This window comes from Strix aluco, chromosome 11 (genome assembly GCF_031877795.1).
Source record: "Strix aluco isolate bStrAlu1 chromosome 11, bStrAlu1.hap1, whole genome shotgun sequence".
Taxonomy (NCBI): Eukaryota; Metazoa; Chordata; class Aves; order Strigiformes; family Strigidae; genus Strix; species Strix aluco.
The window spans coordinates 2,120,703-2,137,775 of record NC_133941.1 but is presented as its reverse complement, the minus strand read 5'-3'; positions in this window follow the sequence as shown (position 1 = coordinate 2,137,775).

Sequence of the window (17,073 nt, the reverse complement as noted above, 5' to 3'; positions counted from 1 at the left end):
AGATGGAGAGAGGTAATTTTTCTACTGTGTCACATAGATCTCCTGCGAGCAAGGCTTTGCACAGAGCGGGGAGTCATATACTCGGTGCTCTTTTTTATAGTCTGATTATAGTGGAGGGGAGAGAGGAGTCTGAGCTTTCCAAGAACAAATAGGTCTTGCAAGAAAAACATGTTTCAAGTTTCCCTCTGGAGGTGGAAATTTCTCCCTCTTATTCCTTAAGATGTTGCCTCCTCCAAGGAAGAACTGTATCTGCAACATCATGAGGGCTCTGAAAGGAAGGGTAAAAACTCCTGAAACAGGACCCATAGGGTTTTACCTGGCTCATAAACACCTAACTCAGAGCAGGTACGTTGCCAGACTTCTCACAGGACCTGGATTACCTTCCCTTTCAGGTTTCCTAGGATTAGTGGCCACTGAATATTCACTATTCAGTAAAAATATCTTGTCTCATTCTTACCTTGTGCTGCAAATCCCAAGAGATAACACCAGATCCTATTGTGAGGAGAAAAAAAACCCCACCAAATACTCCTATAGTTATATACCCAAATCCCTCAGGGCAGGATGGGCTCTCAGGGACCCAAGCCTGTAATTTTTTTGTACAGATGGAAAAGCCTGACTGCATCCTGAGCCTTGCTGCATCACCTCACCGCGCAGCACAGCAATATTTAAATCCCTGGGGGATTACGAGCGCTGCCCTACTGCCTGAGTTTGGGATTAAAAACAAGTCACCGCCAGACTTCCCCAGAGAAACCAGGCCCTTCTCACGATGGCCAGATCCGCGCCAGGACTGGGACATCCCTCTCTGGGGATGTGGTGCTTCCCCTGGTAGCAACGACTGGGCTCAGACTGGCGAATAGAGATGCCACGTGCGTGCCAGCACGTTGTGACTGGGCAGTCTGAGGGCATTAGCGCTGGGGAGCATCCCTGTAAACACCAGCCAGGCAGCCTGCCTCTGGGAGCTGCTGTTAGCTTCTAGGAGAGCTGAGCACACACACAAATCTCTTTGTTTCAAGGATCGTAGCGTCACAGACAAGGTACTGATAGTACCAGAGCCAAGTAACAGGCAGTAGAGGAGCTGCCAGTTTGTGTTACACTGATGAACATCTAAAACCAGTAAAAGCCACCACTGAGCTCCCCATTTCACTGCCCCTACCCGTGTAACATCGCGATGCCTTCCAGCGCTGCACCAGGAGAAGGGACTAACGACTGTCCAAAATTTATTTTGAAACGCCTCCAGGAAACAAACACTCACTGGACACTCTCTTTACTCTGTGTGGTGGTGAGAAGAGCTGGTTTCATGCACATTGACACAGAGGCACCTATTTTTCAGGCATGCTCTCAGCAGCACAGTTTACATTTGGAGTGGAGGATGGCAGAGGCTTGTGACAACCCTCCTCTCCTGTGGGCCGTTCCTGACTTGGACCCCAGGAAAGCCTTTTCCCAGACACAAATCCCTCGAGTTTCCCTTGGGCAAAGGCTAAGGAAGGGTTTATTTGGTGTAGTGGCTAGTTCTCAAATACTTTGCAGAGCATCAAGACCCAATGAGTTGAGTTTTATTACCTGCTCCCCTGAGGCACATCGAGAACAGGAGAAACTCGCCTGCATTTTGGTTTCCTACCATCTACAACTGGGGGGAACACACTAGGGAGTCTGCGTTACTGGCTAACACCAAACCTCACAGTAATCTGTCATGCCCTTGCTAGGGTATTCGGGAGCCCAGGGCTTGCACCCCTTGATCTGTTAGGGCTCTGTCTGCATTCAGGTCCTATTGGGCCTCTCCAGCAGTGGCAGGTGAGATGGGCACAAGACCTGCACCATGTGCTCACCTCGCTACCACAGTTCCAGCATGTCAGAGAGAGTCTCTCCTTGGAGCCTGGGCATAGTTTGTATTCAAAATATTCCCAAAATGGGGAATCAGGGGCTTGGAGATGCCATCAGGAGATGTCTCCATACTACAAGTCAATTTGAGCCCTGTGAAGCGGGTGATAACTAAGAGGGAGGGAGTGTTTGCCCACACAGGCATGGTGCCTTTGCTGATGTATTTGCAAGCCCAAAATTGTTAGTCTGAAGCCTGTAATGAAAAGGCCAGATCTTTGGCTGTTGTAAGCATTTGCTCAGTGACTGAATTCATTTTATCCCAGCCGAGGGACCGCATCCAGGAAGTCTATACATACATTTAATAGAAAGAACTTTGTTAACAGCATATGATTTTATACCTTCACAGAAGGTATAAAACAGATTATTCTAAGCTGGTCTTTATTTACTTGGAAGCATGTGACTCAATAGCACAGACAAGTCTGGTGTCTTAGGAGCAAGAGCAGGTAGCAAAGACTGGTCAGAAATTTCTGTGAAAAGTCCTGTTTTCTGGACTTTAATCTATTTACGTTGACTTGTTCGTGACCAGAACCCCAGGACTAAATGATCTGGTCTTGTGATCTTCTATATCCAGCCAACCAACAGCCAAGATATAGCCCAGGAGAGAGTCCCTAGTTTAAGTACCTCATCTGGAAAGCCCCTTTCTTAGCACAGCAGCAATGTGCGCAAGACTGTGGTCTGGGGTGTTTCATTCTCCAAATCCCTAGGTGTGAGCAAAGGCAAATTTGTCCCTGAGAATGGAGCGAGGGGCTGTACTGTGGTGAGAAGTGCTCATGGCCAAGCAAAGCAGCTCCTCAGCCTGGCGAGGCATTGCGAGCTTGAGAGTGCTCTCTTCCCGGCAGCGGTCACTCTGCTGCTATTATGCACACATCCATCTGAAGTGCCTCCAAATGCAAAGGGAAGGGAAAAAAAAAATACACTGTAAGTAACAACACAAATTGCTGTTGGTGGTCAGAGCAGTGCTATAAAAGTCTCCTTGACCACAGAATGAGAATGCTGAGAAACCTCCCTTTCTCCTTAAAACCTTGTGTTATAGGCAGGGACACAAGTCCTGTCTGTTCTTGTCCCTCTCACATCAGGGAAGCTTGGGCAGGTCTGTCCTTTCTCCCCTCAGCACCCCATGTCCTGACAGCATAACCAGACCATCCAGAAATACTGACATTGCTGAAAATCCCTACAATGAAGCAGCCTGGCCCTGGAGAAAGAGGAGAATGAAGAAAGAAAACATTATAGAGTGACGTTTTCAAAGAAACCCGTGTGACTTAGGTGCTGCCCTCACTGACCACATTTAGATTAGTCTTTAGGTTCTTAAATCCCTTTAGTACTGCTGAAACATTCCCTCATGACTAAAAACAGAGTTTCTTGTTTACCGAAGGGTGTATGATTAAAATAATCATCATCATCTAAATACCGTTTGTGAGGCTGTTCCCTGCATGTACTGCCACAAAGTCAAACCCAGGTTCGTTACTGCAATTTTAAGCATAGAGAATTAATTGCATATGCCTAGACATGACAGGGCTGGTCAAATCCAATCTAAACATCTTCTATTTCATGTAAACCCTGGCTGAAAAGGCGTATAAATAATCTGTGTCCAGCAATTGTCCATGACACTCTGTGTTTTCACTGTTCTAGGAAGCCTGAGATACTATTTTTATTTAGACTAAAAATAATAAAGGCTTTTCTCCAATCCTCTGGGTGACCTAATTGAATTATGTCTGCATTAGCAAACGCCACCACTGCTAAAATCAGACAGCCACCTACCCGTAACATCTAGGAGGCATATCTGGGAGGCATGGTGTCTGCCTGCTCCAGAAACTCTATCCAGAGGTGTCTTTGCAAGACGTTTAGTCCTGGAAAGTTACCAAATCAGCTTAGTATGGAGTGGAGAATGCACATTCCAAGTGTCTGAGCCACCACAGAGAAAGCCCAGCTGGCTGGCTCCTCTCTTTTATGAAGAAATCTTTCAAACAAGGACTTGGTCCAGTGTTTGCACAGTCCATCCTGGACAGAAGGGGACAGGTTTTGCAGCTGGAGCTCTTATTACTACCACAATTAATTCAGGAGAAACAGCCCAAGTAGCCCTGCAGACTGCAGCCTGACCAACTTAGATCAAAGGTTTGTGGGTAATGCCTTGGCCTCTTCTTGCAGATGTTACCCACGGAGTGATGGCTCATGAGTTTTTGCATCATGTGCTCCCAGAAACTTAAGCCTGTGCATCCCAGTCTTAGTTTCCAAACACTTTTGGTTGCAGCCCAGTGGGAATATGCCTGTCACCCTACTATGGGCGACCCTGGAGGAGGTACCAGTGTGACCTACAAGGTGACCTCCCATTTAAGCACAGAGACTCTGGCTGGCTGAGTTATTGGTGCTCTGCACTGCTCAGGGCATGGCCAGACTTCCTTCCAGAGCACTTGGCTTGTAATGTGAGCACTGCTGAAAGTGTTAAAGAACAGTCTGACTGCTACCAAATCTATATATTGATGGCAGCTCACTCCTGTACTTCTTAAGCAGTTGCTGTATTTCCAGCTGGTCGCAATGAGACGGGCTCTACCCTTTTCAGTGTAGCTAAAATAATCCACAGAATGAGCCTGACCTTCTCTGAAGTTTGCTGTCAGTGAGGGGGGGAGAGAAAAAGCTAATTTTTTTTCTACAGATGTTCTCAGCAATACTGTGATTTCAGCAAAGCCAGAGAGAATTCAAATGCCTCTCTCAGCTGAGGAAGAAAGCACAGTCATATGTCTTCCCCAAACCTTCTTTCCAAGTAACAGTGCAGCCAGTGTCATTGAAAAAAAAAAAATTAGAAAAAAAAAAATTAAGCAAATAGTAGGGTGGTGGTTTTTTTTTTGACTGTTATTTCTGCGGTTAAAGTTACAGCTAAAAGCAGGAGTAGCAGGTTACAGCAGAAACTGAATATGCTACTGTGCAGGGGTTCAATTCAGTGAATGGGCAGTTAAGAAGAAAATGGTTTTCAAACTTCAGAAATGAATTTAAACAAAACATGATTATCTCTTTCAGTGGGGGCATGTTCAGAAAACACATGGATGGATACAGGACAAGACAGCTCAGGCGTATGTTGCAACGTTTAAAACCTGAAGCAATGAGAACTGCACTGAAGCTTGCTCTGTTTTATGTCCATTTGCCATCCTGGAGCTAGCGGAGTGGAGGAGCTTGAACAAAGTGCTTCAGTCAGCCTCGCTTATGCCCTGAAATGCCCCTGCCCAACAATTCAGTGCTGCACTCCTCCAGTCCTTCAGAGGGTTCTCCCAAACATCAGATGGGGGAGTAAAGCCACCCCCAACCTCCTGGTTTTATCAAAGCAAGACTAGGAATACCTAATAACTAATGAGGAAATAAAAATCTGCTGCTCCAATTGCAGGGGTGGCAGAGAAGGACACGCTCTGAATGAAATACAAATCAGTACAGCACTGCAACATGGCCCTCATCCAAGCTTGCGTGGTGTGTGCAGGCTGAGGTTCCCTCTTCGGGGCTCCCCTTTGCACCACGAAGCTGGTGAGATCCAGTGGCTGCTGCTGTGTATCAGCCCTGTGCTGAAGGGGGATCAATTCCATCTGGGCCGAAAGCACCAAGCTCATGTCACTTTTTAACGATGCCCACAGACCATGTGGAAGAGCTTCATGCTGCCCAGCAAAGCAGCTGTAGCTGAGCAGTAAAATAATCAATGAGAGGGAACCATAATTATACATTATCTAGAAATATGGCTGGCCCAGAATATAGACTCTGGCTCCATGCAAGGAAAAGATTAGGAATTGGGGAAAAAATGTAATAAAGCTGTGTTATTCTGACAGTTAATTCTCATCCACTCTGCAGTGCAGTTATATATGGCTTTACTGTCCTCTTCTATTCTGCTCTCTTAGCTATATTTCCTCTGGTAGTTGGTTTGTAGCCAACCAAACTATTCCTGCAGAGTCCAACAGAGATTCATGGTGCTAAACCAGCCAAGCATGCAGTCAAGGCTAATGCTGGCTTTCCAGGACCGCCTCTCAAGATTTCCAAAGCTTGACAAAGTGGGCAGGACTCCATGGATCTCGTGAGCCACTGTTTGACTATGCAGGAATTTATCATTATGTGGTCGCTACAGCTTTAGCTGAAGAAGGGATATACTTTACTAGTTAACATTTTCCAATGAAATCTTAATTGGACTGTGCAGAAGCCAAGAAAAGAAAACCATTCTCAGCTGAAGTCTCTGAGATCTATTCTGCAATCAGTCAGGACAAATGCGCAGTAGAGAGAAACCTAATCCTAACTTCCACCCTTTGTGACCAAGGCTAGGAATGGCAATGAATGACAAAGCAAAATCTCCTCATTCTGAACGCCGTGTCCCAGACACCTCTCCTGAGTTCAAAGAAGTCTGATCTGCAACTGCGTGTTGACATTTGTGAATGTGACAGTGAATCTGAAAAAAATTACTATGAGAAGGAAATGGTATCAATCAATAGCAACATGAAATCACTTCATGTGCTTCCTCACTGTGTTAAATAACGGCTGAATAAGTGAGAATATGTAACAGCTGAATGACATATTAGACTGTATAGAAACACATGGCAGTGCTAAAAGTATCAGCTTTTCCTGCACAGAGAAGTAGTGCTATTTCTATATGGACTTAGCCAACAAAACTTTCCATCCACTCCAGCTTTTGAAACAATTAATCTCATGGAAACCAGAGCGGGAAATCCTGCTGGGGAACCAAATGCTTTAAAAACAGTACTTTGGTGAAAGATCCAAAGGCAGTGGAAGCAAATGCACCTGACTTTCTGGGCTGTACTCAGAGAAAGCCCCCTTTAGTTGCAATGACAGATGTGAATACCTCTGTTCTCCTGTCCCAAGCCTTTCTTGCCAACTTTAAATCATACTAAGTGCAAAATAGGGGCGGAAATCTTTCTGTAACTAGCTTCAGAGATCTGTTTTTCTCCTTGTCCAAAAAGCCCTTCTACCCACTTGCCCTCAAGAATATTGGCTGCACAATCAATCACCAATCTGAAGAAACCCGCTTAGCACGGGCATTTCCCAGGAGATTGGTGTCCAAACCCTCTCCAGATGCCGAAGGTGCCATTTCTGACAGTACAGGACTTGTTACCAAATCTGAATTACCCCAGTTCCCAGGACCCCTACGCACACCAGGGTAGAGGCAGGTGCCACAACGGTACTCGGAGACAAGAATGAACCTGGCAGCCAGGGGAAGATACTGAGAAAGTGGGAAAAGTAATGTCATCTCCCAGTTTTGGTGGCTGACTCCAGGGGGGTTGTAACAACTGGGAAATATTCAAAATGTGATTGCCCAGACTCATACAATCAACTAAAATCAGGCCATTTGTCGACTTTAGGGAGGGCAAAAAGGTACGTCTGGCCACATGAAATGCTCTGCTATCACTATCCCCCAGCTCAGAGGCCACGGACAGATTTGCAGTGATTCAGCCCTGCCACAGAGAGGAGAAAGGGAGACGAGACCCCCGAATGGATTTGGTGAAGAGAGGGAGAGAGAGGACAGCAGCGGACTACTCGGAGAGAGGACAGTAGCAGGGATAAGCGAGTTATCCAGGAGACAGACTGTAACAGAAGGCAACGAAATGGACTGTGGCTTTGACATTTGTTTCGTGCTGGCTCTGAGGACAGCCCTGTCTGACATTAGAAAGCACATCCAGGACATGGCAAGTTCCAAGTCCGATGTGGGTGGTAGAGTTTCCTTTACAAAAAGGAGAAAAACCTCTACCATAACCCAGTACGTAGTAAGAACAACATTCAGTAACACATCTCCTTAATCTTGGTCATAGAACAGCTGAAATATTTTTGCTGAAATTTAATGCAAATTAATTGGCATGAAGCAGATGCTCTTGGTTGGGAAGTTTCAACCCAAATAGTTGCAATTTGGCAAAACGATAAGCAGCTGAAATGAGTTATTGTTGCTGGAAGTGTGAGTCTATTTTAACCATAGGTGGTGTACCTGCACCACTTACCGTATGCACAGAATCTAGTACTGCGACAACAAAGGCAGAAATGAAGGCTGATACTGTTAATCGCTAACCCTAAAGCATTGTAAGGAAGTCAGGGAACGCAGCTTTTTCCTTGGAGTGCAGAGGTGGTAATTTCACCCTCTCTTGCAGAGGAAACACTGGCTGCTCAATTTAAATTTTCACAGATCAAAAAAAAGTCCTCCAGGAGGTTTCTAATCCATGCCTTTAACTGAGCCTATGAATTTTGAGACCCCCTCAGACAGACAGCATCTTATTTTCCAAGCCTTTTTGAAAAGCCTAATAAAGATGAAATGAGCAACATTTTTATTACCGATTCTAACACAGAGGCCAGGAGTGAGGGCAACGAAGCTGGTGAAGGACCTGGAGAATAAATCCTATGAGGAGCGATTGAAGGAGCTGGGACTGTTTAGTTTGAGGAGGAGAAGGCTGAGGGGAGACCTCATCACTCTCTACAGCTCCCTGAAAGGACATTGTAGAGAGGTTGGTGCTGGTCTCTTCTCACAGGGAATTAGCAAGAGAACAAGAGGGAATGGCCTTAAACTGCAACAGGGGAGGTTCAGAGTGGACATTAGGAAAAAATTTTTCACAGAAAGAGTGGTCAGAGAGTGGAATAGGCTGCCCAGGGAGGGGGTGGAGTCACGATCCCTGGAGGTGTTTAAGGGTCGTTTAGATGAGATGCTGGGGGATGTGGTGTAGGGGAGAACTTTGTAGAGTAGGGCTGATGGTTGGACTCGATGATCCCAAGGGTCTTTTCCAACCTGAATGATTCTGTGATTCTGAGTGGAAACATCAGGGGACACCACTGGGTTAGTAGATGGGTACTGTGGCTTATCTGCATTAGAAACTTGAGGATGAAGGCATAGGTATAGTTTGTATAAAGATGTAGGCAGAGCTGTGCAGGGGAGTGAGGTTAGAGAAGGAGATGATGGAAAGCAGTGGTGAGCAGAAGGAGCACACAGCCTACGAGTTGGATTGACAGGTGCATAAAAAGAGATTAGTATAATGACAGCGTCCTGGGTTTGAATCTAAATTCTTCAACCAGATTCTAGGGGAATATTATAGCTATTACATAAGCAAGACAGGTGAATTGTCAAAGTAACTTCAAACATGAAGAACCCTGAAGATTCACTGGGATGGATGTTTGCACCCTTTGGAATCAGACTTGACATCAAAAAGATGTGCAGAAGAGAGTCCCCCCTCAAGCATCTCACAGAATCACAGAATCAACTAGGTTGGAAAGGACCTTGAAGATCATCTAGTCCAACCATTAACCTAGCACTGCCAGTTCCCATCTACACCATATCTCTCAGCGCTATATCGACCCTACTCTTAAACACCTCCAGGGATGGGGATTCCGTCAAACTAACAACAGTCCCCCAAAGCCATGCTCACTGACAAGCTCTGTTCCCAGTTTACCATATTGCACGAGCCCTGTGTAAAACCAAAAGGAAAGCAGCTGTGAATGCAGAGCTCTGCTCACAAATTCAGCAGAACTTCCCAAAGCCAGCCCCGGCAGGAGGAAAGCCCACGAGCCCAGGGGTGTCAGCAGTTTCCCCCCACACTTCTGCTTTGGAAAGGGGGTACTCAGTGCTTCATGGCAAGCTCCAAAAGGGTTTCAGTGATGCCACTATAAAAATGATTCAGAAGAGGCCATGCTGCCAGACAAGTTAATGCCGTGGGGAACATGACACATTTATGTCTCTCTGTGGCAAAAAGTATGCAGCCAAGTGTACAATGAATCTTGAAAGCTTTGTAGGAGCCCCATAAACGCTTCTGTGTGCTGATGAGGTGAGAACATGGAGCACTGTGCCCTACCAGTAGCCACAGGTTCCTTTCCATTTAACCAAGTGCACGCTCACTATCGTTTTAAAACCTCTGTTGCACATTTGGCTCTTGTAACACGGGCTTCTAATCCACACTATCCTCTTTCAAACATGAAAGCCATCACTGAACACGGGCAAAGTAGAAAGTAAACAAAGCCATTACTAAGAAAGGCACGAGACAGACTTTTCTCCCGGAGGCATGTTATTAGTGATCCTTGCATCAAGGTGAAGTGACTTGCCTGTGGATGCAGAATGAGTCAGTGGCAGAGCAAAACAGAGGAACAAGGTAACTTGATTCCTAACAGTTCACTCCAAAAAATGAATCTGTGCTCTTTCATAATCCCCATCTAGAGAACCTTCTCTGTGGGACACCCAGGTTTATTATCAACCCAGACTCTGTCTCTCATCTCCCTAGAGGGGCAGCAGAGCCATGTGCTCAGTCCTGAATGTCAGTCTCTGCTGAGAAGCAGATACCATGTTTTTGGGGGTGTGGTGTGCAGTTACCATGTTTTTGGGGGTGTGGTGTTGGCTTCTGAGGATCCCTGCGTGTCCTGCACCCTGTTAGGGCCACAGTGGCCACATGTTACAAGAAGGCAAATGGTGTCAAATGCCCACTCCAAAAAGCACCCCATGTTGTGACAGAGGATCCCCCAAAATTAAACCCATGGGGAAACCCCCGTGCTACATGCTTGCGTGCTGCCATCAGCCTGGTCTTGGCTTGTAACACCCATCGTGTGGGAGTATCATGGACTTAGAGGGGTTTTCTGGTTGTTTTACTGACCTGCAAAACAGCCTGGAGAGGGTGAGGAGGCCATCACAGTGGTGGGAAGGGATGCGGGGCTGCCCGGAGCAGCCAGGCAGGCTGCAGTTGCCATCTCCAGAATGTTTTCAGAAGACAGCAGGTTTTTCTCTGAAGGAAAAGGAGAGAAAGAGAGTTGCACAGAAATCAGGCATCTGGCTGAACCTACACAGGTACACGGGTGTGTGAGGGTAACACTGATCTCCGTGTCTCTGAGGGGAATGGAAAACATTCAGCCTTCCACTAAATTCTCTTTATCTGCAGATTTATTTTATTTATTGAGGGTCTCTCATAGTTCAGGAGTATACAGAAAAGTTAATTTAATTTACTGTGAAGTGCCACACTATGGTATGAAGTGTTTCATACACAGGCAGGATTAAAAGGTTTCACTGAATTGAAAAGCTGAGTTACATTTGATTACATTCAAAGGGGCCAGAAAACTGGAGAATGGAAGGAAAATAATTTTCCATAGGTCAAAAGGAATGGAAGTTAATGATCTCTCATGGTTAACTTACAGCCTTTTATGCTTTCTGGGTGTTAATGTTACATCAGCTGGACTCCTGCCAATTTACCTACTAAAGATACCTTTAACTACTAATCCAAATTTTTTTGTTCCATTCAAGTTCTTTTACTTACGCATCTCAGAGCGTAAGTTCACATTAAGTTTACTTCCAGAGTAAAGGGTAAACCTGTCACTTTGCTTCAACTTGCCCCAGGAGATATTACATTAACAGTGCAGCAAAACATGAGCATGGGTACATAGGCTGGGTTTTTATAATTTTATCAGGCTCTCCCTTGTGTGCACGCATAATTCAATCCAAACAAGCTCTCAGAGTGGTTTTTGTTCTCTGTTGTAGCACACAGGCCAGCCTGCTCGGATATGCATTTGGACATTAGAAATGAAACGCTGCAGAGAACCTGGCTGAATTTCAGGAAAGAGAGGCATTCTTCCTGGGGAGTGCACCTTCACCGTGAGAGCAGGAGCATTTTACATGGATGCACCGAGCTTTCTCCCCACCCTGGGAACACTGTAACCCCCAAAACTGCACTTTCCCAAGGATGCCCACTGCAGCAGGAGGCCAAGTCCAGTGCAGATCAAGCTCAGGCTGTTATACCAGGATACTTAAACCCAAACCTGCTCAGGACACTGCTGAACGATGTAGGGAATAATGCCATTTCTAGTACAAAGACAACCTCTGTCTGCGGAGAGGTTATGCTGCTCTTTAAAGAGCAGCCAAGAGCAGAGTGTGCTCTCCGCTCCCCCCAGCCGCCCACGAACCACGGGAGCTTCTCCCGGCGTCGGGAGGGACCGAGCCCCCCACAGCTGTACTGACACTGCACTGGGCTGCCAAGGCTGCTCAGATCCACAAAGGCACCACATGCTCCCCAAAACATCCCCTGCGTGTGCCTGTAATTTTGTCTAAATTCACCCTTGAACCTCATGGGCATTGTAGGCTCCCCCTCTTGCCCCTCCAAAACACAGCGCAGACAAACCCCCTCTTTATTGAATTTAAGGGAAGGAATATATATAAAAGCCCCTAATAGAGAAGAGCACACTTCCCTCTTTGTGCATGGGGAGCATCAACTGGAAAGAAGCCAAGCAATTACCAAGCCCTCGAAGGAAAAAACAGCAAACTAGTTATCCTGAGGAATTACAAACCAAGGCTGAAAGAGATTTAAATTTAAAAAAAAAAAAAAAAATCTAAAAAGAAGCAACCCAGCTACAGCAAAGCACCCAGCCCTTGGGAGAAAGAGCATTTATTCCCCTCAGCAGTGCTGAGCCTCTCCCAGCCAGCCCCTCATCAGTGCTGCGGCTATAACAAATTCCCCTACGTGTCCTGCACAACGTGTGCTGGCCCGGCGATGGCAGCAAGCTCAGAGGAGCTGCATCCAAGGAGGTATGGCTGAAATCAGTCAGAAGTAAATTGTCAGCGGGGGGACGTTTCTCTGGAGGCCATTATCTGCTGATTACAAAGCCTGCTGACTGCCAGCCATGTCGGGTGGACTGGCTTGGCTCTTGCAGAGTATTTTCCACTGGCTTTTGACCTGACCGAACATTTACACAACCTAAATATTTCTAATATTTATTTCACAATGCTCTTTTGAATCTTAGGAAGTGTCCACCGTCCTTGTTTTGGTCATCTCCTCCCTGCTGCCCTGAAGAGAAAGGGAGGACTCCCTGGCAGAGGCCAGTTTGGTGCACAGATCCTCCATTTCAGCTTGAGCAGGCCATGGTTTTCTCAAGTATATCCATTGCTCAAGCTGACCTTACACTTTCTGCTGGTATTTTGCTTTTTGGCTGGTTTCCCCCCTCTCTGAACTTGTTACAAGGAGTTCGCTGACAGAGCAGGCTCTTGCACAGCCTTCGGGCTGTGATTGACCATGTAAGATCACAAGCCCTTTTTGTTATGACCCCGATAAGTGGGGGAAAGGCATGGCTTTGAAGTAAAGGAGGTTTTTTTTTTTTTGTCTTGAGAACATCAAATCTTCTGGATCAGACAGGCCTTGCCCAGGGCACTGTTCCTAGAAAAAGGATTGGTTTAGCTTTAACCTCAAACTGCACCCTGAGCAGTAACGGGCCGTGGGTGCAGATGGATAGAAATTCCTCCGGCTGAGTTTTTAGCTGGCCAGATGCAAGCCGGCTCCAGGCCAGAAGCCGTGGGGCTGCGTGAGCCCGGCGCTGCGGGTCAGAGCACTCCCCACACGAATGCAGGGGTGGGAGTCGACTCCCTCCTCTCCATCTCTCGGCTCTCTCAGCGCGGAAGGGTGCCAACATCTGGACGGGGCATGTCTGCTCAGCACAACCTGCATGCTAACGCCGCTCGGCCCCTGTCTGGCCCGATCTGATGCTTGGCAAGAGGGTCACGCCTGCCTCTAGACTCAGCAGAATGCATTTTTATACTTTTTTTTTTTTTTCTTTTCATTTAAATGTGGATCTCTTGCAATTCTACTCGCAGACACTTGGCTACCGAGTGAGTTGTGATTTTCACTGAATTACTCGCAACACCATCCATTCAGGGGAAACACCAAAAAAAAAAAAACCAGCAAAATTTGCAGGGTCACTTGCAGCACCTTCCACGTGATTCCAGCTGTGGAGGAGGCAACTCACTCCTTCGACACCATGCCTTGATGCCAGGGGTCTAACAAGGCAGCTGAGAAGCTCCAAATGCTGTGTGAAGCAGGGTTTCATTAAAATAAAATATACCAAGCACATTGCATGTATTGATTTGTAATTCTCACCAGCGGTGGTTTTCATAAAGTAATTGCAGATGCTTGCTCTTGTTGCTTGCAAAGAGAGCAGTCAAATCTTAGTCTCTCTTGCTTAACAGCCTCTGCATCAAAGACCTCGTGAGAGGTTTGGACACTTTAAAAGGATCAGCAATTATCTGTGGTGCTGGCTTTGCATTTACTTTCCTTGCATATTCATGCCAGCAATATTTTAGCACGCATATAACAGGAGGAAGCAAAGACTGACAGTGGGGGATACAGCTGAAGTGAAGCAGATGTCTTCTAAATTCAGAACACATACAGCACAGAAACACTGAGTGATCGAACACAAACTAGAAGTGAAACCAGAAAAAAAAAGGGTTTTATACTTAAAACTGAGCACTGCAGAAAGAGCAAAGAACCTAAGTGGTGCAAAATAAACTTATTTTAAAAAACTGAACACCCTAGTGCATTGCCAAGTAGCGCAGGTAAGGAATTTCAATAAATTTAGTTTTATGTTGACCGTCTCTCTCTAATTATTACTTTTTGGCACAGCACATAGGACAAACAAAAGTGATGTTGAAAGTACAACTGTTCCTTCCCTTTGGTAATAAAAGTTTTCTGACTGTTATATAAACATATTTGGATCTATTTTTTAGAGATTCATCCCATTAGCAATTATACTATTAACAGCGAGTCAGAGAACATTTTGCTGACATTTGAAAACACGTAACTTAAGGTCAGAACCTACTAAACTTCACCAAGCAAGCAGACCTGATGTGAAACAGCCTTATTCGCTCTGGTGGGATGGCTCTAATGAGCAAGGGTTTGCAGCATGTGATCTTAGATTGTGAACTACATAGAACTGCTTCGTTTTAATTGCAAGGCACTGGGCACATCCAGGCAAGAGCAAAACATAAGGATAAAAGAGCAACTCCAGAGAAACAGCAGATAATTATAAAATGAAAAAGAACCGAGGGTGGAGGGTTTCTCTTTTTCCTGGTTAATCTGGGAAACCTATTCAACTGAGGCAGCAACCAGTGGTCATTAGAAAAGCGCTGTGATACGCAGGCAGTAAAAAAAGCTCAAATCCAGGCTTTTACAATAATCACAGTCCTGAAGACAGACATTCAGCTCCTCTTGGAACAGCTCTCCTTCTAAAAGCAGACCTGAAACGTAACCCACACGCCAGAGGCTATCTTTGGTACAGGCGCCCTTCTGGATAAACCAACGCGATGAGTTTCTTGGCAGTGAAGTGGCTTATAACTCTGATCTGGCTTTCGCACAGCGCAGATGAGGCCACGGGAAGAGGCAGGTGGGCAGGCTGGTGAGACTCAGCTGCTTCCTTTTGCTGCAGCTCACTTCGTATTTTATGAAGTTTTGATCTGTACAGATTAGACAACTGCCTCCTCTCCCACATTTTAATTTCACTTGGGTTTCAGAGAAAGCTAAAAAAATGTAAATAAAACTCAGATTAAAACACAGCTTCTGTTTTGTACATGCGCCCGTTGGCCCAAATCACACAAAACGGTCGGGTGTACCTGGTTTTGACAGCGTACCAAAATATCAGCTTGCACTTTTCTCAAAGAAGCTTGTGACTTCGCAGGCTGCTTGCGCGGCCGTGGCCTGGCTCCTGGCTGTGTGGCAGAACCACACAGGTTTCACACAGTTTTGCTTTTTGCCTGGGTACATTTCTATTGGAGCTGTTTCCCTGCCAAAACCACAAAGGATGAGGCAAAGAGGAAAAAACTCCAAGGCTGTCAGTGAAACTGTTCTTGAATAAGGTGACATAAGCCTTGCATACAGAAGATTAAGCTTAATCTCTGAAAAGGGACAGCAGAAAGGCTGGTAGACTTCAAAATGAGCTACAACAGCTGTGTTTTGGTTGGCCAACAACGGCTCTCCACTGTGGCTGCGGCTGGCTCAGCTCATGTGAACAAGGCAGATTATTAAAATACAGTGTTCAGCAATCCCATCCTTGGAGCACTTGACAGAGCAGCCTTCTCCTTTGTATTTCACTGCTTTGACTGAATGTAGTAACAAAGCAAAGCAGAGTGATAATGTGATGTGCCCATGACAACAGAGTCAATGATAATTGTATGGTACTGTCCTTAGTTCAAAGCAAAAGACACCGTTTACTGTCTTAAAGCATGCCTTTTTGTTTCAAAAATACCTTTTGGGTAGGAAAATGCATGCCCTTCTCTCTGTCTCGTTTAACTGCTTGGTTTAATTGGCCTTATTTTAGAGCATAATAGATAAATCAACAAGACATGGCAGAAGTTGGAATAAATCAAGCTAAAAAGCTTTTCATAACTTACTAGTCACCACAGAAGGAGAGAAACTGCCCATTTTCCACAGTAATAAGCTATGCTACCAACCTGAAGAGTAGCTTAAAATAATTAACAGTACTAAAAAAGAAAGGGTGTGTATATGAGTGGATCTGCAGAGCCACTCCACCCAGTATAATGGGAAAAAATTAACTGGGTGGACCTGCATTCCCGTGGCAGCTCAGAACGACTGCGCTTTATATTTCTGTGCCTGGAGATACAAATTTCTTGCACATGATCACAAGCGATGAGGCAAAATAAGAGCTTGAAAAGCAAAGCAAGACAAAACAAAGCACTCAAGAAAAGAAATGGAAATAATTTGTACGACAAGATAAAGAGCGACTCACTGCACTGTGTGTTTTAAGGAGTGCTGGTTCTCATCTTTGCAGTAATTATGTAATTTATGAGGTGATGTTTCCTGTATGATATTTAGAGTTATTGTGGGAGGATGTCATAACATCCATGTTTATTAGATAACTTTTGGGACCTTGCTGTGGAAGAGTGTAAGAGAAAAGAATGAGAGAGATAAATTGTCTAAGAAAGAGCAAGTGCTCTGTTTGAATACGAAGGGCACAACACACTTAACGGAGACAGGGGCAATAACCATGCAGCACCCGTTTTCCTGCAGATGTAGGATGGCTGATATTCACATCTAACCTGGTATCTAGGACATCTCTCATACTGACAAGAATCAGGAAAAAAGAGATGCAAGCCCCACCAATTCCTGCTGGGAAGGAAGGAGCTCAAAGGAGAGATGCAGCTGCAGGAATGCTGGGAGGTGTGGAACAGAGTGGAAGGAGCCCTGGGCGAACAGAAAGGCTTGTGCCACACACCTAAAAAGCCCACAGTGCTGTTAATTCCTTCTTACAGAGGAATTATTCAAAATTAGTTTCCTTCCCGTTGAAGGATTTCAGGATGACTCTGCTCTGGGGTCTGGACGTTGGAGGTTGATCCTGCTGTTGATGGCAGCCTGTGACCCTCAGAGCTCTGTGCCACCCCTTTGGTCAGACAAAAAGGGGGCTGGGCTCTGATGTAAGTTTGGAAGTGTTGTA